This window comes from Silene latifolia, chromosome Y (genome assembly GCF_048544455.1).
Source record: "Silene latifolia isolate original U9 population chromosome Y, ASM4854445v1, whole genome shotgun sequence".
In the NCBI taxonomy this organism is placed as follows: Eukaryota; Viridiplantae; Streptophyta; class Magnoliopsida; order Caryophyllales; family Caryophyllaceae; genus Silene; species Silene latifolia.
In genome coordinates, this window is record NC_133538.1 from 203,888,591 (window position 1) to 203,897,493 (window position 8,903).

The following is an 8,903-nucleotide window of genomic DNA, read 5'->3' on the forward strand; positions in this document are numbered from 1 at the left end:
GACCACATCTACAGTACAACACTCTTTTTCTTTTTCGAATCATTTTTCCTCTCTTTTTTTTTTCTTTTTTTTTCCTTTCATTCCTTCTTTTTTTTTCCCAACATCATCTCAAAAGAGCATTCACTACCAAAAATGAAGTAACAATCCCAAGAACTTAAACTACTAGCTTGACAAGGGCAGGCTAAATGTAGGATGTAGTAACGGGACAAAAAGGCTATTTCTGGCAGTCTGGAGCTTATGGGCTAAACGAATAAAGGAAACCTCTACCACATGTGTCAACGAACCACAAACCGAATGCATACAGGTATTAAGCAGATCAAATTCATATTTATGCAAATTGATGTAACATGTCTTATAAGGAGTAACCACTCTCAATCCTAGATAAACTGGTCATAGATGACACCAGTTATAGGCTCTAAATCTCAAAATATATAAGTAGTTTGCCAAAAATCTAAGTCAAGTCTTAAGTTCAGCAAGAAATTTAACGAAAACTCGTAGACTATGCATATTGATTCTACTAATAACATGTCAATTAAGCAAGGGTCAGGCATAAAACAGCTGAAAATGCAATGTCATCATTGAAATACTACCGTTCCGACTCGACCTATATGCTAAAATAGACGTGGAACTTTTTTGAATTTTTGAAAGTTTTCAATTTTTTTGGTATTTTTGATATATATGTAGGAACTGAAATGAACAATACAAGACAAAAACTAAACGTGAATACAAAACAGAATGAATGCAACGCAAAACCCTTCCCCAAACCAAATCGCACAGTGTCCCCATTGTGCAAAATCATTAAGTGAAATAAAAAGGAAAACTGGAATTTGCGTGAAATTAACTACATAAGACATGAAGTAAGAACCCGGAAACTCACAAGACTTTAAGCGCATCAAAAGGAAACCTCCCCAAACCAGCGTGAGCTAGGAGGTTTCAGTAGCCAGCAGTGCTACCAATAAGTACCTGAAAAGACAAATAATACCACGTATAATTCCGAGAAAGCAATTTATGAAGCGCAAAATTATGTGTAAAATAAAGGAACGGGAGAAAACAGAAACGAAACGGAGAATATAGGGGAGAAAAGACTCCCTCAACTCCGCAAATCGACCAAACTCAGTAGCGAAATGATCGAAAAACAGGTACAGCAGCTAAAGTGGTCGATCGACCACATTACCCAGTCGATCGACCAAGGTGAACAGGAACAGAAGCTCCTGGAAATCCCAGCTCAGTCGATCGACCATAAGAGGCAGTCGATCGACTGGAAAACCTGCTGTAACTTTCTGACTTCCTTCAATTGGCTCAATAAATTGAACTATCAAGGTCTATAAACCTGCAATTACACAAAATAACGCGCCCAAAATTGCGCAAAACCCAAAGTAACAGTCTAAAGTGTATAAAATCCTAAGCAATATTATTAAAATACGAAGTCTCGTGCACACGAAAAACGATAGATAGTCTTAAAAAGCAATAAAATGAATAGTTTATAAAGCATTTGATCAACTAGTAGTTGATCAAGAACGGCCACGGAATAGCCCACTTGCTCGGCTCCTGGCTACAAGAAGTAGCCTCTACAGTGCTGATCTCCTCAGCTACACTCTTTTCAACTCCAACATCCGCTAAACTCAATGGATCAACGGCTTTAGCATCTCCCCAATCAATGACCTCTTCTGGCTCATCAGAATACAAGTCGGACTACGTCGCTTTGAATGGCTCATCATCGGGCTCCTCATCAGTGCCATAGCTAAGACATCCTAGACCGCCTCTTTGAACGATTGGCTCCTTCACAGCTGGAGCAACATGCAGCTCTTCCTTCCCCAAACCAGCTCCTGCAAAATCCAAAACAAAAGAATCTTCCTCCAATTTGCTCCCAATCTGGGGCGGAGGTGTTATAGAAGAAACAGGCATAGAAACAGGCATGTGAAGAAGCACAAAATAACATTTCTTCTCAGAAACCGTATTACAAGTGACTGGCCACATGGGGTCTTTCTTCTTAGCCGTCTGGGCAAAGACAATGGAATGCTTCCCTACTTTAAAAGTCAGAGTACCTGAGCCAACGTCTATAACTGCACCAGCAGTGTGCAGAAACGGTCTACCCAATATGATAGGAATGTGGGCATCCTCGGGCATATCTAGTACAACGAAGTCAACAGGGAAAAAGAACTTTCCTATTTGCACAGGAATGTCCTCTAAGACTCCTATAGGCTGGACTGCAGATCGATCAGCCATTTGTAAAAGTCATGTTGGTGACTGCAAACCTAGTCAATTTCAACTTCCTAGCAAGACTCAAGGGCATTACACTAATACTGGCTCCTAGGTCACACAAGGCCTTCTCAATAGAAAAGGTGCCAATACTACATGGAACGGAAAAGCTACCTGGGTCTTCTAGCTTATGGGGTGCAGTGTGGGTCAAATAAGAGCATGACTCCTCAGTTAGTGCGACAGTATGCACAGTTTCAAGTGACTACTTCTTAGACAAAAGTTGCTTCATAAATTTCATGTAAGCAGGCACTTGATTAACCAATTCAAGGAAAGGAACTTGTACATTTAACCTACGAATGACATTTTCAAACTTATTAAATGATACCTGTTCCTTTGTCGGCACCAATCTCTCCGGATAGTGAAATTCAAATTCGCTATTTTCACAAAATTTCAACGACGGCATTAAAAACCGTCATTTTTCAAATACAAAAACAAAGTAGTAAAATTCAAAATTCGCTATTTTCATTAAATTTGAACGACGACATTAAAAACCGTCATCTTTCAAATACAAGAACAAAATAGTGAAATTCAAATTCGCTATTTTCACAAATTTCAACGACGGCATTAAAAGCCGTCAACTTTCAAACATAAAATCAATAGTGGAAGTTCAAATTCGCTATTCTCACAAAATTTTCAACAACATTTTTAAATCTCAGGTAAACGGCATTAAAAACCGTCAAACCTTCAAAGAGGGATGCTGAAATTCACTACCCTTCACAAATCGCAAGTCGTGGGAAGACGAAATCGAAACCGTTATCCTCAAACAGACGTCGAATGGCAGAATATACATCTGTCCTTTCTCTACAAAACAAACGGCAATAAAAACCGCTATCTCTCTTCGAGATTCAAAATCACCACCAACCACGGGAGCCAGGCTCACAAGCCTATCCCTTTCCGGCGCCACAAATATTCAATATAAACACCGAGATTCCCAAGTAGGATATCGGAGGCTTCCTCACAGAGCCCGCTAATTCAAACAACTTCTCGAAATAGGCCCATCCAATGCGGCTATTTCCCAAAGTAGATCAATCGACATCCAACATAGCTGGCGAGCCTCACAACGCACATCCTACATGGCTGGCGAGCCTCACAACGCACATTCAACGTAGCTGGGGAGCCTCACAACGCACATCCAACATGGCTGGCGAGCCTCACATCGCACATCTAATATGGCTGGCGAGCCTCACAATGCACATCCAACATGGCTGGCGAGCATCTCAATGCACATCTAACATGGCTGGCGAGCCTCACAACGCACCTTCAACATGGCTGGCGAGCCTCACAACGCACATTCGATGCGGCTAGCGAGCCTCTTCATATCCGCAACGCGGCTGGAAGCCCCATCATATCCGCAACGCGGCTGACGAGCCTCTTCATATCCGCAAAACAGGTGACGAGCCCCTTCATTTCTACAACACGGCTGGCGAGCCTTTGTCCGCAAACAAGGAATGACTCAAGGATACATCCCGAAGATGCCTCGTGTATGACTCCTTCTTATGGCTGGCGAGCCTTTGTACGTAGTCTAACGGACTTTAAACGACCCGCAAGGACAGTCGATAGAATCTACATTGTTCCCGACGATAGGTCCTTAACTCGTATCCCCTAGTCGCCTTGGCGTCGCCCTTCCCGACGACAGGTCCTTGGATCAAACCATTTCGAGCCGCCTTGACGTCGCTTCGGTCTCCAGGTTGTAATCTTCGATTGACCTGGGGGCTATACTTTGACTTTTGCCCTGTCCTAGCCTCAGTCAATGTGGGGGATCTGTAGATACCCAGTATCTATCGAGTCTCCAACAAACACCCGATGATTATTGGACTACAACATGCTTAGGAATCGCAGCGTTTGATCGACAGTTTTATATAACTATACGTCGGAAAAATTAAAATGATTTCGAAAATAAAACATTTCAAAACTTTTCAAAAGTACCTGGAGTGTTTAATGCATGACGACGGGGTCACAATGACACTAACGAGAGTCAAAACCGACACCAAACCAAAAACCGACTCAAAATTCAAATCTCGTCTCCAACAACGAGTCAAACAAAAAAAATAAAACTTTTCAAGACTTCCATTGTAATACTACGGTTTTATGAGTCTCTGGGTACTCTATCGAGTGGGCCTTACGCTGTCGAGTAAGGGTGTTTTAATTTTAGAAACAGTGTTCTGCCTGTAGGGTACTCGATCGAGTAGCCTGGGTACTCGATCGAGTAAGTGGCACTCGATCGAGTACGTTAGTTACTCGATCGAGTAGGTCGGGTTACGGGAGTTAATTGACGGGTTTTGTTAATAAAGCGGATTAATATATAATAAGTTCGTCATGTTCCTAAAACACTTTTGCTAAAACGTAATTCACTGTTTAAGAGAGTTCTCAAGTACATTGCTTTGCTATTCCGCTTTATTGACAAATCCCGGAGCTAGAGAGGTCGGATTTCATCATTCTTTGTGTCCTTGTGATCCTTGCGTCGGGGTAAGATCTACATACCAATTTTGTAGCTTTTAATGAACTTTGTTTAAACCCTAGTTTGAGGGATTGGGGGTTTTTATGGTTAATTGTGATTGTTAGTAATTATATAATTATGTGAATAGGAGGAGGATTCGTAGAAGAGCGTTTTTGAGACAACTGTTAGATCATCTGGTGCTTGTGATTGCATTTCAGGTAGGGTTTTCCCTACTCAGTATTATTTACATGATATGTGTGGTGAATTATGTTGTAGTTAGTATTGTTGATTATTTCAGACGGTTGTTGAGATTGTATTATGATTCCTGTTTATCTGTCTGTGTTCTTCGGGGCGTGTCCCTGGCTGAGTGGAGTCACTTACGGGAGTGGCTTCACGCCCATGATTCGCCTTCTATGGAACCTGCCACAGAAGGGATGTGCACATTAATGGACGTGGCTTTATCGCTCGATGGAGATGAGCGGGGATTTGGTGGGTACGGCTGCAGTCCCCCACTGGCGGTGTGGAGTATCTGTTACGATGGTTATTCTGGCAGGACTACACACTTCAGTGTGTTGTCAGTTACGTGGTGATTGTTCATGGAGACCGGGGTTTGATGTGACGATTGTGCTGTTTGGTAATTGTTGTATTGTACTTTGTTTTGTGTAATTAGTACTGGCCCCGTTTACTTGTTTTAAAAACTGTGGTGATCCATTCGAGGATGGTGAGCAGTTATTGAGCAGGTTTGACTAGAAGCATTTGGGCTAGCTGGGATGTGTCACCACGAGCTGATTAGAGTCTTCCGCTGTCATACTTTAGTTATTTAGACCTTTGGATTTTGAGAACATGTATTGTACCTTTTGTCAGTTTGGTTTTGGATTGTAATCACTTTAAACAGTTTGGCTATTTAAGTTATGTTTCTTTATTGTCATTTGATTATCATTGCCTCGGGAAACCGAGATGCTGACGTTCTTATACCTGAGTGGTCCTGGTAAGGCACTTGGAGTATGGGGGTGTCACATCTATGTTAAGTATTTCCCGGAATGGTTCATGGTCAAGTACAAATCATATCATCCAACACAAAGGATATAACAAATCATGATTTCAATTGCATGATAGTGACAAGACACCTCAAAGACCCGCGAAATGGCTCGTACCTCTTCGAGAAGCCCATGCGGCCACGTCGCTCAAAACTCACACAACCACCCATTTCTATATAAATACCCACCTTCAAACACCATAACACCTTACGTGAGTGTCCGCCCCCTCATTTCTCCCTTAAACGACTTCTCAAGTCACAAACCGACACGTGTTTTCGACCTATCGATCGAAAACACAAGCCTTACATAATGTTTGGTACCGTCATCAGGTAACAAATCACTTGACCGACCATCTCGACCAACTACACCATCACTAAACTTAAAACACACTTTTTACATTGCTAAAAAGGTTTTCAAACCGAGTTTTCCGACCAAACAAGTTGATACACTTTCGTCGATTTCGCATCTCAAGCCTAGCATGTAAGTATGAGGGTGTAAAAATCCTCTTCTATCATGTTTTTCATCTGTTTTATGACTTTAACATGCTAAAACATGCATAACATGATTCAAATATGGGATAAATTAGCCAAAACCGGATTTTAACCGGAGACAGGGGCTGCTTGTATATCAGCATGGCTCGCGCCTAAAGCCCCTCTCACACCTTAATCCAGCCGTGTTTGGTCTCATCTTCCTCTTTGTTTCATTTCTCATTTGTAATCGGTTTTCAAATCATTTTTATGATAAACTTTTAACCACAAAACATTTTTCACCCTTGGTTCCTAATACCATGACGGTTTAATCCGTGTTTCGCTGATAATATTTGGTTAATCACATTTTAAAAGGTATTTTAAAGCCTTTTATTTCATTTCTTTACATTTTCAAAACAAACACATCAGTCATAAATACGAAATCATCCTTGGTTCTATATACCATGTCGGATTTTAACCTGTGTGCGATGATAAACATTGACTAATCACAAACAAATGAACTTGAAACAATTAGTTCATAATCATTTTCAAAACTATTCATGTCAAGCTTTCAAAACCGAACCCGACATCGAATATTGTCAAAATAATGATAATTATTCAAGTCTCGTTCTTCATATCAACACAAAAGCGGTCTAAACGACCTTTTCAAATCAAGACGGGTTCAAACACCCTCTTTTCAAACCATTTTACAAACCCTTTTAATGGTCAGAAGACGTCCTTCCAATCTTCTGTTGACCTGCGCCTAAGCCGACCTCTCTTTTTCCAATTTCCAAATCAGGATAGGCCTGTTTGCGTCGCCCGGCGGCTCGCGCCTATATAGGCTGCCTGATGCAGACCTTGTTTCCTTCCAGTACTTGTGTAGGATGATCCCGACTTCGGTCAACCCGAATATAAGACGAATCAGATGACGAATCTGCCCATTTTACATTGTATTTGCAAAACACCTTACTAAGACAAATGGATCACGTTATGCACCATAAACCTAATTCGGTAAATGGATGTTTAATTTCCGTCTTGCATGCAAATTAATATTAAAATCAACTTGACATCAAATACTTGATACTTGGATTAAACAACCGCTATATAAAGCTCACATGTTAGGTTCAAACTTGTGGATGCGCATTCATGCATTTACCCATTTTATCAACTTTTGCATTTAACCAACCAAGATCGATCAGTAGAGGTCGCTACCGCGGGCGGGATTGGGTGTCCTATTAAAGGGCTTACCAATACGTACCTTCACCTCTTACTCAGAAACGTTAGATAGTGGACGGCCTTATCCAGGGCGTATGAGAGTCATTCTAGAGATAGGATGCTAAAGAGGGACGATTCCTTATCTTTAGTACCTATGTCAAACACTGATTTTTGCCTTGGTTGACCTGGGTATAAAGTGGATTCGAACGGGTTCCAAGCATCCCACAAATTCTTGGTGTCACCTCCGAACACCTCTTGCATCGTTTCGAGACCCTTGCCGAGACGAAACCGACCAATCTAAAACGATCCAGTCGAAAGCATTTTCTTACGCCGGCGAGCGTGGCTTTCAAAAGACCGCTGCATGTCCACAGATTGGCTGGGCGTCGCAGGTGGCTATGTCCGCAGTTCCACAGAAGGCAAAACTAGGGCGCGAAGCCACTCCCGCAATTGACTCCACTCAGCCGAGAACGCACCTCGCGAACATCACCATCAACTATCACAACACCAACACCAACTCCAATACACCAACAACAATCACCAGATAATCAATCGTACAACAATTACCACACAATCTTATAACAATTAAACAGTAAACCGAGTAGGGAAACCCTACCTTTTCGCAATCCACTACGATGCAATCAATCATACAAATGCTTAACGAATACCACATCGTCACCTACAACAATGATAATCAACAATCAACACACATATGATGACCAAACCTTAAACTCCAAATTAACCCAAACTAGGGTTTACCATAACTCAATCTAATCCAAACTAGAAGAACTAGAGACTTACAACAACGATAGAAGCAATGCTAGATGAATCCGGAATCACAAAGGCTTGATCCTTGCTTGGAAAATGATTAAGAAAGTCGAGAGAGAGTCGTAGTAAACATTTAGGGATTTTAAAATTATTTACAAACTGACGAAATATATAAAATACCCCTCAACTCTTTTAATCAAATCTCTGGAAATTACCCGTAACTGACCGGGTACTCGGTCGAGTATAGAGCGTACTCGATCGAGTATGCCCAACTCGATCGAGTATCTTCATACTCGATCGAGTACTGACTCACCAGAACCCAAACTCATAACACCCAACACCTTACTCGATCGAGTAAGGCCCACTCGGTCGAGTAACCCCTATACCAAAACCTGTGGTATTACACAAGTAGTGTAATCGTGAGCATGCTTTCAGCCATAGGCTATGTGCTTACATTTATCTCCCTTTTATAGCTCAAAGATATGCCGTGAAAGAGATCATCCGCGTATGTTAAGGCTCAAGAGATGATCATTGAGAATATTGCCAAAATGCTTGAGCACCAGGATGCGCTAACCGAGACCCTCAAGAAAATGGGGAAAGATAAGGAGGTTGGGGTAGACATTGCCAAGATGAGCACTACTATATCCCGCTTCAACCCAACTAACTATATGGGTACATGTGCGCTGATTTTGCTCGACAACTGGCATCATGAGATGGAGAATA